General features: G+C 52.9%; 1 long non-coding RNA gene across 1 annotated transcript; it reads left to right on the top strand.

Annotated features, from left to right (window-relative positions):
- Positions 1 to 12,204: 12,204 nt before the first annotated feature.
- LOC135271650 (uncharacterized) lies at positions 12,205 to 13,096 on the top strand. The gene is made up of 3 exons (XR_010339770.1): positions 12,205 to 12,328; positions 12,663 to 12,739; positions 13,038 to 13,096. It is a non-coding gene; the product is annotated as an uncharacterized LOC135271650 (long non-coding RNA).
- The last annotated feature ends 2,071 nt before the right edge of the window (positions 13,097 to 15,167 follow it).

Here is a 15,167-nt window from a genome sequence, read left to right as displayed (position 1 = left end):
AATAACATACAAAATGCAAGCCTGATTTATATTATTAAATCAACAGGCGTAAAAATTACCTTGTCAAATTGCTACAATCATTTCTAAATGCTTCCTCTCAGCTTCTAGACTTGTTTGGTCAGTGACGGGTAACACACAGGTCTTGGATGGCACCAGCCCTTGGGCCATGCTTTGAGCAGCCTGGACCATCCTCACCCCTCCACTGCCTCCAGCATAAAGGGCAACCCCACCCAACAAGAGCCTCTCCGGCCTCATTTCACACCAGCCACAATGCGTGCCATGCTATCCCCAGGACTCCCTTCCTGCCCACTTGGACTGATTAATCCCTCTTCTTTTTTTTTTTTTTTTGAGATGGAGTCTCACTCTGTCGCCCAAGCTGAAGTGCAGTGGTGCAATCTCGGCTCACTGCAAGCTCTGCCTCCGGGGCTCGAGCGAGTCTCATGCCTTAGCCTCCAGAGTAGCTGGGGTTACAGGCACGCACCACCACACCCAGCTAATTTTTTATATATTAGTAGAGATGAGGTTTCACCATGTTGCCCAGGGTGGGTCTCGAACTCCTGACATTGGCCTCCCAAAGTGCTGGGATTACAGGTGTGAGCCACCGTGCCCAGCCTTTTTTCCAATTGGCAGCCAAATCACTGCCTCCAGGAAGCCCTCTTAACACCCTGGATCTGGATTGGGTGCCCCCTCAAAGGCCTCCCAGTTACAAAGCTCAACGCTTTTTCTCCCCTACTTGCTTGGTAATGATCTGACTGGCCTCTCTCTCCTCCATGATTAGAGCCTCCTTTAGAGCAGAGGCTCTGCCTAGAAAGAGAAGCATCCAGGACAAAGGGTGACCGTGTCATTTAAAGTCCAAGCCAGGACATTCTTTTAAAGAGTGAAAGAGGGAGCTATTAATGATTATGCCAGGACAGCAGGCATAAACCAGAGCCATCCCAGGCAAACAAGGATGTGCAGTCACTCTGTCTAGAAATTTCAGTCTCAGGGAGGGGCCTATGAGAAAAACACAGGGACTGGAAGAGACCAGAAGTGACCAGCACTGGGGAGGCCAGAGCAACAGGTCCCCTCACTCAGGACCCAAGTGGTCCTCTGCAGCCCTGGGGACCCATTCGTGCTCCTCAGACACCAGTGCAATGGCCTCTTTCTCTAGCAGTAGGTGGACCGCCCCACTGAGCAATCTCACCCATCCCTACATCCCAAGAAGATGGCCTTCTCATGCTCTTCTACACTGTTGCTTTTGGCTTGGATGTTGATCCTGGGTTCCAACAGTCATGGCCAAGTTTTCAGAGCCATGGAGAGTACAAGATGAGAGAAGCGGGGATCCTACAAGGGGACACGAGTGGATCAGGGACCTTGGAGTCTTGCAGGCTGTCTGCCACATCGTGGGTGTGACTGGCTGGGGCTGACCTTGCAGGCAGTAAAAGAATGTGACAAGGCAGTCATAGGTAAAGAAAGGCAGATTTATTAGGGAAAGTACGAAGATACATTGCAAGAATACAACGTACAGCAGAGAAGGGGCTGTCTGAAAAGCGGCAGGGGCTGCAGGGACATTTCACAGGGTCGTGTTTCTGACGCTATGTGCGGAGTGAGCTAGTTGTGCCGACAGGTTGTCAGTGATTAGAACAATTTTCTCCCCACCCCTCCACCCCACCACCCACATCCCCACCCCACCACCCAGACCCCTTCCTCCTTGCTGCTTACTTATCGGGACTCCACATACTAGAACTGAGTTTTTCATCTTTGTACCGCAGCACCCAGCCTAGTGAGTACTCCATGAGTGTTGGTTGAATGAATGAATGAATGAATGCCTCAACACCCCTGTAACAACAGGCAATTGGATTTCCTAGAAACCAGAGTCTTGAGCTTGTCACTGGCCAGAAGCAGTCAGCCAAGAAGTCATCTTTTCCTGCTAAAAACGAAAAAAAGTGATGAGAAGGGCCAAGCATGGTGGCTCATGCCTGTAATCCCAGCCGTTTGGGAGGCCGAGGCAGGTGGATCACCTGAGGTCAAGAGTTCGAGACAAGCCTGGCCAACATGGTGAAACCCCATCTCTGATAAAAATAGGAAAACTAGCCAGGCATGGTGGCGCATGTCCATAATCCCAGCTACTTGGGAGGCTGAGGCATGAGAATTGCTTGAACCTGGGAGGCGGAGGTTGCAATGAGCCAAGATTGTGCCACTGAACTTCAGCCTGGGTGACAGAGTGAGACTCAATCTCAAAAAAAAAAAAAAGTAATGAGAAGCAAAAGCTGTCTAAGGCCAGTGGCTCCCCTGTTCCTGGGTTACTAAGTGGCAGTGTCTCCCTTGGGCTGAGATTTGTAGTTCCTGGTTAAATGCCAGAGTTTAATGGGCGTGCTAGGGAAAATGTTTTTTAGTGAGTGGTAAATGTCTCCCTGGTGCTTGCAGCGGTAATTACGTCAGTGGGACAATCTCTCTTTAACAGTCTCCTGGCCAGGAGGTAGGGAGGGCTCTGGACAGAGGCACCAGGAAGCTGTGGCCAAGGGCATCTCTTGGAGGAAGCCGAGGGAGGGAGGAGGAAGAGACACAGGTGAGCCCACACCTGGACCAAGCCGGGATGGCCGCGCCCCGAGGGGCCAGGGCTCAGGGCAGCCAAGGCAGGTGTGTGTGTTTTGTGTGTCGGTGCTTCAGGTTTGATTATTGTGTCGTTTATTGGGTCTTTACCTGGATGAGGTTACAAAAAAGAATTTTTTCAGTTTTTATGTTTATAAAACACGTACCTAAAATGCACAGATCATAGTGTTTAACCAAGGCAAATTTTCACAAAGTGAACCTTATAGCAAACCAGCTCCCAGAGCAAGAAATAGAAAAGAACAGCCCCCACAGAAGCCCAGAAGTCCTTGCAGCCACTCCCCACCCACAAGGTGACCATCGTCCTGACCTTTGTCATCATGTCAGTTTTGCATGAAAACTTGGTAATGCTACTGGAGATGGTCGGTGCTGAGGAAATCACATGCATGAGGGACTCGGGAGGCACAGAGGAGGGACATGCCACACAACACATGGCTTGGAGAAGACTCCAGGAGGAGGTGATGTCTGAACCAAGTCCTGGAGGATGAACAGACGTGAAGGCAGAGGTGGAGAAAGGGTGTGTGTGCGTATGTGGATGTGTGTGTGTGCACGTGTGCGCGTGTGTGTGCGTGTGTGTGTGCACGTGTGCGCACATGTGTGTGCATGTGTGTGTGTGTGCAGTGTGTGTCATCATCCTGGTATACTGCTTCCAAACCTCCCACCTTCCACCTCTGGCTATTAATCTTCTTTCCATTCTACAAAATTAAATGAGTTCAAGAAGAATTTAGGGGCCAGGCATAGTGACTCACACCTGTAATTCCAGCACTTTGGGAGGCCAGGATCATCTGAGGTCAGTAGATCGAGACCAGCCTGGCCAACATGGCAAAACCCCATTTCTACTAAAAACTATAAAAATTAGCCAGGCGTGGTGGAGGGCGCCTGCAATCCAAGCTACTCAGGAGGCTGAGGCAGGAGGATCACTTGAACCAGGGAGGTGGAGGTTGCAGTGAGCTGAGGTTGCACTATTGCACTCCAGCCTGGGCAACAAGAGCAAAACTTCGTCTCAAAAAAAAAAAAAAAAAAAAAGAACAGCAGCAACGTAGGTTAGACTGGAGTTTCTCAATCTCCACACTATTTACTGACATTTCAGTCCAGATCGTTCTCTGTTATGGGGCCATCCTGTGCACTGTAGGATGTTTGGCAGCGTCCCTAGCCTCTACCCACTAGATGCCAGTGGAAATTCTCCTCCCAAGTTGTAACAACTAAAAATGTCTCCCAATGTTCCTGGGAGAGAGAGACAAAATTGCTCTTCTCTGTCTGAGAACCCCAGATTAGCTGAAGAGACCTACCCAGTGGCCAAAAACGTGGTGAATAAAGGATGTGTATGAGCTGTGAGGAGGATGCTGGCAGAGACTGACCCTCCGTGTGCCTGGAGGCAGGGGGATGAAGAGGTTGTGCTTGGGAGGCCCTGCCTGACCCCTGGCTCCAGCACTGGTCAGCATCTCCCAGCAACCAGTGGGGACCTAGGAGTTTGAAGGGGGTCAGTCCTAGGACTGGGAGCAAAGAGGAGAGACACGTCACACAACCCACGGCATGGAGAAGACTCTAGGAGGAGGTGATGTCTGAACCAAGTCCTGCAGAATGAACAGATGTGAAGCAGAGGTGGAGAAAGGTGTGTGTGTGTGGGGGGGTGCGTGCGCGTGTGCCCCTGAGCGGTCCCAAGCCAGGAGCAGGACTTCCTCCCTGCTCTAGGGAGATAAGGGGAAGAATATCACAGTGGAACGGGCTTCCTGCTGCTGAGATCGGATTTCAATTAAAATGATTAGCTCTGTTTATTTAGACTCCACAGCTGCATACAATCTATTGCCTGTTATTGCGAGTTTAAAGAAATAAAGGAGGGGCGGGGGGAAGGGAAGCATTTCAGCCCAAATTGAAAAAGTCCTCCTGTAATTACGAGATTGGAGAATATCCGCGGAGGGGATCAATAATGGGAAACCTAAGTGCCACTGTTTGCCGAGATTACAGTTTTGAATCGCTCCATCTTGGATTTTAATTTTCTTTCTCATTGTCACATCACCCTGAGCTGTGATCCCAGCCCCACCTCCCAGCTTCAGAGAGGCAGGTGGTAGGGCTGAACCAAAGCAGGGAAGTCGGGGCACATCTGACCTTCTTACGAATCTTTTATTGCTGTGTAACAGGTGACCACACACTTAGGGGCTTGAAACAATGCTCGTTTATTGTCTCACAGTTTCTGTGGGTCAGGGGCCTGGTGATGGTTCAACTGGGTCCTCTGTTCAGGGTCCTGAAAGGCAGCACTCAGTGTGCCTCCTGGGACTGGGTCTCATCTGAGGTTCGGGGTCCTCTTTCAAGCACATGGGATCATTGGCAGAATTCACTTCCTTACAGCTGTAGACTCATGGAAACTTTCCTCTTCAAAACCAGCAGGAGAGAGTCTCTGATGGCCAGTCTTCTTTCAAAGTGCTTACTGAGCTGGGTGTGGTGGCTCACAGGCTGGGCGCAGTGGTGCACACCTGTAATCCCAGAACTTTGGGAGGCCGAGGCGGGCAGACTTGAGGTCAGGAGTTCCAGACCAGCCTGGCCAACATGGTGAAACTCCATCTCTACTAAAAATACAAAAATTAGCCAGGCATGGTGGTGCACCTCTGTGATACCAGCTACTCAGAAGGCTAAGGCATAAGAATCGCTTGAACCCGGGAGGTGGAAGTTGCAGTGAGCTGAGATCGCGCCTCTGTACTCCAGTCTGGATGACAGAGCGAGACTGTCTCCAATAAGCAAATAAAACAAAGTGCTCATCTGATTAGGCCAGGCACACCCAGAATAATTCCCTTGTGATCAACTAGGGACCTTAATGACATCTGCAAAACACCTTCAACTTTGCCATATTCTTTTAGGAGAGCCTCAACCTCAGCCTCCCAGGCTCAAGCAATCCTCCCACCTCAGCCTCCTAAGTAGCTGGGACCACAGGTGTGTGCCATCATGCCTGGCTAATTTTCTTTTATTCTTAGTAGAGACGAGGTCTCACTATGTTGCCCACGCTTGTCTCAAACTCTTGAACTCAAGCGACCCTCTCAAAGTGCACGGATTACAGGCATGAGCCACCGTGCCCAGTCATCTTTGCCATAATCCATCAACTAGAAGCGAGTTACATGCCTCACCCACACACAAGGGGAGGGAATCATACAATGGTGTGTAAGTCATGGGGGCTTATCTTACATTCTTTCCCTCCCTCCTACAATTCTACAATTCTGCCTAACTCACCCTCCATCAGAACCCTCTCTCCAGCCACCCTCCCCACGTTCCCAGAGCCAGGCCTTGAAAAGACATCCCTTCCTGAGCCATCCTCGCACCCACAGGCCCCCCCCAGCCCCAGCTTGCTGAACTGACCCCAATAAACAATCCAGCAGCCAGCCTTCATTAAGAGCAGACCAGGTTTACTCTCACGGAGCTATGGTCTCCTCTATGTCCCAAGCACCAGCCAGGATTCCTAGCTGCCTTGACCTGTTACCTTCCTTCTTCTCAGAATACTGAGCACAAGGTAAGATGCAACTAAGCTCTTCCAGGGTGGATGAGGACAGAAGCCCACTATCCTCAAGATTCACACTTCTATCATGTTGTTGCTTGGCTTCCAAGTCTAAGAAGGCTGCTTCAGCTCCAGTCATCACTCCCACCGTCCAGCCAACAGGAAGGAGGAAGGGAAGGAGAAGGACATGTGCTATGGTTTGAATGTCTCCTCTGAAACTCTTGCCGAAACTCATGTTAAAACTTAATCCCCAGTGTAACAGTATTAAGAGGTGGGGCCTTTGAGAGGTGATTGGGTCATGAGGGATAAATTCACAGGTTAATGAGTTATCCTGGGAATGTGTTAGTTATCACAAGCGGGCTGTTACAGAAGTTATCCTGACACGTTCTTGTCGTGTTACCCTGTGATGCCCTGTGCTGCCTCAGGACTCTACATAGAATCCGAACAAGCAAGAAGGCCCTTACCAGATGCAGCCCCTTGACCTTGGACCTCTCAGTCTCCAGAACAGTAAGAAATAAATTCATTTTCTTTATAGATTATCCAGTTTCAGATTTTCCATTATGGCAACAAAGAACAGATTAAGAAAGCAGGGCTTTACACATCTCCTTACACCTCATTGGTCATAAGTTAGTCACATGGTCACAAACGACTGCAAAGAATACTGGGATATGTAGTTTTATTATGAATAGCCCTGTATGGGAAGATGGAGGAGTGGATGTGGAGATTTCTGGAAATCTCTGTTCTAACTTCCCTCTGCCTGTCTTGTGTATGCAACTTAAGGGATGGAATGTTTCTTTTGAATCCAGATCCTTATCCTCTCTTTCAATAGCCTGACCTATGGTTCCATTGCTATTGGTTGTCTGATCAAACCCATTGTGCATGCATTCTTTCCCTCACTCCTCTACCTACACACTTGTTCACTAGCGCATTCATTTATCCTCAGAAATTCTTTTCCTATGTCTTTCGCAGTGCCGGGCATGTGGTCAGCATTCCAGTTATGTAGGTAATGGCATAGACCCTGCACTCAAGTTACTCAGAAGCTAGCAGGGAAAACAGCCAAGGAAATGTATCATTTTAGCACCATGGCATAGGCACTGTGAGAATGTGCAGAAGTCATGCAAACACTGTGGCCCTCATCCACCTGGGGCTGTGTGCAAGGTTTGCAGGGGGAGGTGACACCCCATCTGAGTCTTGGTCAAATAAACTGGCTGGGGTCAAACAGAGAGGAAAAGGCATTCCAGGGGACAGGACATTGAAGAGAGGCGCTGTCCCTGTCCGTGGTGCTGATCCACAGGCCCTGCCTGGAGCCCAGTTTTGAGGTGAGATCAAGCCAGTCCCTGTTTCTCCCACCAACCTACCCACTCTAGGTTGGCACACAGGGGTGGGCTGGTGGGATGGAAGTGAGGTGGTATTTAGCTACACACTTCATTTTCATAACGACCTTCCCGTTTCTCCTCTCAATCTCGCTCGTCAGTCTGTGACCATTAAATTACTCATTAGCAAACGAGATTTGGATGAACCCATTAAGATGAAGGATGGCCTCAAAGCACAGCTGGCTGAGATGAGCTAGAACTCTCCTTCTCCCTCCTTACTAGAAAACAATGCACCTCACATTCTGTGCACCCCTCTCCAGGTCTACCACCAAGCCCAAACAGGCCCTTTGGGGTTATTCAGAGGATCAGCTTAAGGGATGGCCAGGGCACAGCAGAAAAACAAACAGCAGGACAGCTCTTGGCTCACACGTATACCCAGAGCCACCCCATCAGGGTCTGGGCTTTTGCGGTTTCATATTAAAGCTCAAACTCCCAAACATGATGTTCAAACCCTTCCCCATCCTCTCTCAGTCCACCTCTCCAGCCTCTTCTCCTATCCTCCCCACCTGCCTCTGCATTTTGGCAATGACAGATGACCTGATGCTGTGGCATGCTGAAGCTGGCTCATACCAGCACCCAGCTCGTGAGAGCTGTTTTTCACATACTCAAAAGTTTTGCAAGGCAATTGACAGCTTGAAATCAGCCATGATGACAGCGTTTATACCACAGGAATCAGCAAATGCCACCAATTCAAGATTTTTTGGCTTTTTTTTTTTTTTTTTTTGGTTCAAAATTTGGATTTTAGGCCAGGCGCAGTGACCCGCACCCGCATTTTGGGAGGCCGAGGCGGGTGGATCACTTGAGGTCAGGAGTTCGAGACCAGCCTGGCCAACATGGTGAAACCCTGTCTCTACTAAAAATACAAAAAATTAGCCAGGCGTGGTGGTGGGTGCCTGTAATCCCAGCTACTCGGGAGACTGAGGCAGGAGAATCGCTTGAACCCGGGAGGCAGAGGTTGCAGTGAGCTGAGATAGCACCACTGCACTCCAGCCTGGGTGACAAGAGCGAGAAACTCCATCTCAAAAAAAAAAAAAGAGGGCTGGGCACGGTGGCTCACGCCTGTAATCCCAGCACTTTGGGAGGTCGAGGCGGGTGGATCATGAGGTCAAGAGATCGAGACCATCTGGTCAACATGGTGAAACTCCGTCTCTGCTAAAAATACAAAAAATTAGCTGTGCATGGTGGCGTGTGCCTGTAATCCCAGCTACTCAGGAGGCTGAGGCAGGAGAATTGCCTGAACCTAAGAGGCGGAGGTTGCGGTGAGCTGAGATCGAGCCATTGCACTCCAGCCTGGGTAACAAGAGTGCAACTCCGTCTCAAAAAAAAAAGAAAGAAAAAGAAAGAAATCTGGCTTTTAAATATTTGCCAGCTACCCTTGTCTGCAGGCCTCTGAGCACATCATGCACTTGCATATCCCTCTCGACCTTTCATGCTGTTCCCTATGACAGGTTCCCCTCCCTCTTCCCTGCCTGGTGAAAACCCAGTCATTTGTTCAGGCCCCAGGGAGGCGTCCAGTTCCCCATTCAGCGTTCCTACAGTGAAGGGGTCTTCTGCCCTATGCAGATTTCTTATCTTCTCTTCCACCTTCACCAGGACTTCTCATTTGCTTTCCATTTTGCGGATCACAGGTGAGTGCCACCATGCCTGGAAAGGGAGCTCAAGGAAAAAGCAGAAATACATGGGAAGGAAAATTGGGGGCAGGAAAGTCACAATACCCAGGGGCAGAAAGTACAGCTGGTCTCACGGGGATGAGGAAGTTGTCCAGCAAGCAGCTGCTCTTTTTATTACTTTGTTTTAATTTTTTACAATGGAGTCTCACTCTGTCACCAGGCTGAGTTCAAGCGATTCTCCTGGCTCAGCCCAAGTAGCTGGGATTACAGACACTCACCACCACGCCTGGCTAATTTTTGTATTTTTAGTAGAGATAGGGTTTCACCATGTTGGCCAAGCTGGTCTCGAACTTCTGCCCTCAGGTGAGCCACCCACCTCGGCCTCCCAAAGTGCTGGGATTCCAGTCGTGAGCGACCGTGCCCGGCCACAGCAGCTCTTTTTCTAGGGCCACCTACTCTCTGGATTCTGCCTACAACAGCCCTTGTGGCTTCTCCCAAATTAGTGACTTAGCCCCTGGTTTGCATGAAATCTCAGGCCAATCAACCACAAATCAGAGAGTCTCTGAGTTTCAGTACCAACCCCAGGATTGTCCCAGAATAGTTGAATCACCTGAGGCCATCAGGCAGGGTGCGGAGCTGGGAAAACAGCCCATCTCCCAGGCTGGAGGGCAGACTCCATCAGGACAGGGAATATGTTCTTCATCTCTAAGAGAAGATTATCTACTAGCTAAGAGAAGGTGCTTAGTAAATATTTGTAGAATAAATGAGTCACCTCACAGTTTGGGTCCTGCTCTGAGCAACACATACCCAGCTGGTCCCTGGAGAAGGAGGCAAAAGGCTTTGAGGCATTCAATAAGTTAATACTGCACTCTGGTCATGAGGCTTCCTTGCTCTCCAGTTACTAGCTGTGTGACCTTGGGTGAGTCACTTAACCTCTCTGTGCATCAGAGGCATCATCTATAAAAGAGGGTTGCAATTGTGCCTAACTTAGAGCCATGGTGAGGATTACAGAGGGTCTTTGTGGAGCAGCTGGTGTGCCTCCTGGCACATAGTATGCACTCAATACACCGAGAGCCGTTATTCCCTGTTCTATGCCGAAACCACAGAACAGGGTCCCTCTCTGCTCCAGTGGCAGGCTTCCTCCCCAGGTCTGATGTGACTCCAGCCAGTCACACACGCTGACCCTCTGCCAACCCAGCCAGACCTCTGTTCTCAGGGTGTTAAATGCAAGGGGAAGACCACGTCGACAACCAACTGCAGCCACGCCTCCTCCGCCCTCCCCAGGAGCCTGGGCTGAAGACTTCATCTGCTGTAATTAACAAGCCAACTGCAGCTGTCTTGCTCCATTAATAGCACATCAGCCTGTCAGGCAAGGGCTGACAGGAAGGTTGTGAACAGGAAGGTAAGAAGGAAGTGGGCCAGGCGCGGTGGCTCATGCCTATAATCCCAGCACTTTGGGAGGCCAAGGTGGGCAGATTACAGGAGTTCCAGACCAGCCTGGTCAACACAGCAAAACCTTGTCTCTACTAAAAATACAAAAATTAGCCAGGTGTGGTGACGTGCACCTGTAATCCCAACTACTCCGGAGGCTGAGGCAAGAGGATCACTTGAACCCGGGAAGTGGAGGCTGCAGTGAACTGAGATCACAAGATCACATCACCGCACTCCAGCCTGGGTGACAGACTGAGACTTCATCTCCAAAAGAAAGAAGAAGAAGAGGAAGAGGAAGAAGAAGAAGAAGAGGAGGAGGAGAAGGAGGAGGAGGGGGGAGGAGGAGGAGGAGGGAGGAGGAGAAGGAGGAGGAGGAGGGAGGAGGAGGAGGAGGGAGGAGGAGAAGGAGGAGGAGGAGGGGGAGGAGAAGGAGGAGGAGGAGGGGGAGGAGAAGGAGGAGAAGGAGGAGGAGGGAGGAGGAGGGAGGAGGAGAAGGAGGAGGAGGAGGGAGGAGGAGAAGGAGGAGGAGGAGGAGGGAGGAGGAGAAGGAGGAGGAGGAGGGAGGAGGAGAAGGAGGAGGAGGAGGGGGGGAGGAGAAGGAGGAGGAGGAGGAGGGGGGAGGAGAAGGAGGAGGAGGAGGAGGAGGAGGGAGGAGGAGGGAGGAGGAGGAAGGAGGAGGAGGGAGGAGGAGAAGGAGGAGGAGGAGGAGGGGGGAGGAGAAGGAGGAGGAGGAGGGGGGAGGAGAAGGAGGAGGAGAAGGAGGAGGAGGGAGGAGGACGGAGGAGGAGAAGGAGGAGGAGGAGGAGGGGGGAGGAGAAGGAGGAGGAGGGAGGAGGAGAAGGAGGAGGAGGAGGGGGAGGAGAAGGAGGAGGAGGAGGAGGAGGGGGGAGGAGAAGGAGGAGGAGGAGGGGGGAGGAGAAGGAGGAGGAGGAGGGGGGAGGAGAAGGAGGAGGAGGAGGGGGGAGGAAAAGGAGGAGGAGGAGGAGGGGGGAGGAGAAGGAGGAGGAGGAGGGGGGAGGAGAAGGAGGAGGAGGAGGAGGGAGGAGGAGAAGGAGGAGGAGGAGGGGGAGGAGAAGGAGGAGAAGGAGGAGGAGGGAGGAGGAGGGAGGAGGAGAAGGAGGAGGAGGAGAGAGGAGGAGAAGGAGGAGGAGGAGGGAGGAGGAGAAGGAGGAGGAGGGGGAAGGAGAAGGAGGAGGAGGGGGAGGAGAAGGAGGAGGAGGAGGAGGGAGGAGGAGAAGGAGGAGGAGGGGGAGGACAAGGAGGAGAAGGAGGAGGAGGGAGGAGGAGGGAGGAGGAGAAGGAGGAGAAGGAGGAGGGAGGAGGAGAAGGAGGAGGAGGAGGGAGGAGGAGAAGGAGGAGGAGGGGGAGGGGGGAGGAGGAGGAGGAGGGGGGAGGAGAAGGAGAAGGAGGAGGAGGAGGAGGAGGGAGTAGGAGAAGGAGGAGGAGGAGGGAGGAGGAGAAGGAGGAGGAGGGGGAGGGGGGAGGAGGAGGAGGAGGGGGGAGGAGAAGGAGAAGGAGGAGGAGGAGGAGGGGGGAGGAGAAGGAGGAGGAGGGGGGGAGAAGGAGAAGGAGGAGGAGGAGGAGGAGAAGGAGGAGGAGGAGGAGGGAGGAGGAGGGGGGAGGAGAAGGAGGGGGAGGAGAAGGAGGAGGAGGAAGTGGACAGGACCAGGCACATGACGCAGCAGCATCCAGCCTGCCCTTCCACCTCCACCCCTCCTCTTACCCCTCCTCCTCCCTCCACCCCTGAGGTTGACTTTCCAGAAGCCACAGGCTACAGAGAAGGGGAAAGGTGACCGAATGATGGCAACAGCCCAGGCCCACCCCCAAGGTGCTCCTGACAGCAGGTGGGGGGTTAGGGACAGAGCCATTGCCTGGAGGCCCAGACTGTGGAGAGCAGCCATGCCCACGGCAGAAACCCTTCCTCCCCAAGACCCAACCAGGCAGGAGACTGGCTAGGGATTAGGGCTACTTCTGCCTCCATCCCTCTTTTTAAAAAGATTGTGCGATTCCTGCGACATGGGAGCAGGCAGCTGCTGGTGAAATCTGAGGAGGAGGTGGCTTCTTGCCACTTAGGCCAGTGGCAGCCACTTCCTCCCTTTTTAACAAGCAGGTACATCTCCTCCTCTTCCCCCCGCATCAAACTGTTTCGTTGTTATTGTTGTTGTTTGCACACACCAGAGAAGAAAACAGGAGAAGAAAGAAGGAACACAGTGACCCAGGCCCCACCTGTGCTGAGGAGCTGCTGGTCTCTGCAGGTGCGTTCCTGGTGTGTCTCCTTCCTGTAATTCCCTCCAGGGTCTGGCCACTCTAAGCACGTGTGTGCTCACAGGCACGTACTCATGGGCTTGTTCGTGGCGCCTCTAATGTCTGCAGCGCACAGACCCCTCAAATCCCTGCTTCTAGCCAGGAGCCGTCTCTTTAATCTCCTCACCTTGGGAGGCATTGCAGCATGCTGGTAATTGCTTTTGGAAACATGGTACCAGTTTAATTTGTAGAACTTGTCCTAGGCGGTGTACCACCACCAAGCAACCTCAGGCCTATCTGTTTCTCCAGATGCCTTGGAAGACATGTGACTGTGCATGCATGTGAGCTCACCTGTGCATTGGAAAGGTATGTCTGGGCTCACCTGGCATTGGAGAGGAGCATCTAGGCTTACCTGTGCATTGGAGAGGAGTGTCTGGGCTCACTTGTGCATTAGAGAGGTGCATCTGGGCTCACCTGTGCATTGGAGAGGAGTGTCTGGGCTCACCTGTGCATTAGAGAGGTGCATCTGGGCTCACCTGTGCATTGGAGAGGAGCGTCTGGGCTCACCTGTGCATTAGAGAGGTGCATCTGGGCTCACCTGTGCATTGGAGAGGAGCGTCTGGGCTTACCTGCGCATTGCAGAGGAGCATCTGGGCTTACCTGTGCGTTGGAGAGGAGCGTCTGGGCTCAGCTGTGCATTAGAAAAGTGTGTCTGGGCTCACCTGTGCATTGGAGAGGAGCGTCTGGGCTCACCTGTGCATTGGAGAGGAGCGTCTGGGCTCACCTGTGCGTTAGAGAAGTGTGTCTGGGCTCACCTGTGCATTGGAGAGGAGCGTCTGGGCTCACCTGTGCGTTAGAGAAGTGTGTCTGGGCTTACCTGTGCACTGGAGTCACCTGTGTGTTGTGCAGGCTAGCTAGAGTGTGTCTCCAACCTCAGCTAAAGGCATGGCCAGGATTCGGGGGATAAGGGAGTGAAGGGTTCCTGAGAGCTGGTGGCACAGGATGGAAGAGCACCAGTCCAAGCCCTGGGGGACTTCACCTTGGGACTAGAAAGGGGTGAGGAGATCTCTCACAATGCCATCCAGACGCCGCCTTTGATGGGCTCCCTGCCCTGTGTGGAGGAGGAGTGGGCTGGAAATCTTGCTCTGTGCCCAAGGAAGAGCACCTTGAACCTGCTGGGCTCAGCCAGTGGGGCACCCAGGCAGGACACTGAGAGGAGGAAGGGGAGATTGTGAGCTCGACGTATTCATTCCCCCAAGAGGCGGCCACAGGCTGAGGGCCTCACTGGGCTGAAGGTCCCAGCTCCATCAGGCAGGCCCCTCCTCACAGCCAGAGCTGTCTTGGTCTGGTGACCCCTCCCCTCCTTCACAGTAGTGACGTCCCCTGTGACACTCGCTGGAGCACTGCACTCTCCTCTGTGGTGTCCTGCTCCCGCCCACACCTGCAAACAGGCCTTTTATGAAAATTAGCCTCAAAGCACAGAGTCTGGCTGTGCCTCTGCTTCCTGTTAGGACCTCAAAGGATCCCTCAGGTGGGGGACAAACAGCATTTGGGGGAAGCAGCCCCTCCTCTCCCAGGTGTTTCTTCTCTGGTTTTCTTCTCTGTTGGGCCCCCATGGGCAGATGCCCAGGGTGAGGGAGGCACAAAGTTATCTCGGGGAGATAGGGAGTCACTCAGCCCTTCACCCCCTCAACACTTCCCTCCCGAGGCTCTGCACCAGCTCCCTCACACCCAAGCCAGGCTGGCCAGCCCTGGGGAGACACAGAAGGGACCACGACCACTCAGGCCTTCCCATAAGGACCGCTGGCCCACAGCTGGAAGGAGGGGGCAAAGCAGGCCTGGCACGGTGGCTCATGCCTGTAATCCCAGCATTTTGGTTGGCAGAGGTGGGTGGATCACCTGAGGTCAGGAGTTCTAGACCAGCCTGGCCAACATGGCAAAACCCCATCTCTATTAAATATACAAAATTATCCAGGCACGGTTGTAATCCCAGCTAATTAGGAGGCTGAGGCAGGAGAATTGTTTGAACCCGGGAGGCGGCGGTTGCAGTGAGCCGAGATCACGTCATTGCACTCCAGCCTGGGCGACAAGACTGAAGCTCCAGCTCAAAAAAAAAAGAAAGAAAGAAGGGAACAAAGCAGCGCCTGGAAGCTCCACTGCAAAGTGAGAGAGGCAGAAGGCAGGAGCGTCTGCGGCAGAGGGAAGAGCAGGTGCCCGGCAGCAGGACGGTCTCACAGACAGGGAGAGGGGGAGGCGCAGACAGACAGGCTGCAGCGGCGGGCAGAGGAGAGGCGGGCAGGGCTGACTGAGTGCAGGCTGTGGGGCTCTCCACGGGGCGGACTCTTGGGGCCCAGGGAGAGGGTCAGGGACGCAGCTGCACCCTTCAGATGCCAGAGCTGCCTGGGAGCAGTTACCAGGGAGCAAAGCACTGTCTCCTGT

Source organism: Aotus nancymaae, unplaced genomic scaffold (assembly GCF_030222135.1).
Source record: "Aotus nancymaae isolate 86718 unplaced genomic scaffold, 86718_ANA_hifiasm-v0.15.2.pri h1tg000089l, whole genome shotgun sequence".
In the NCBI taxonomy this organism is placed as follows: Eukaryota; Metazoa; Chordata; class Mammalia; order Primates; family Aotidae; genus Aotus; species Aotus nancymaae.
Note: the sequence above shows the minus strand (reverse complement) of the source record. Positions and strands in the feature narration are given on the sequence as shown.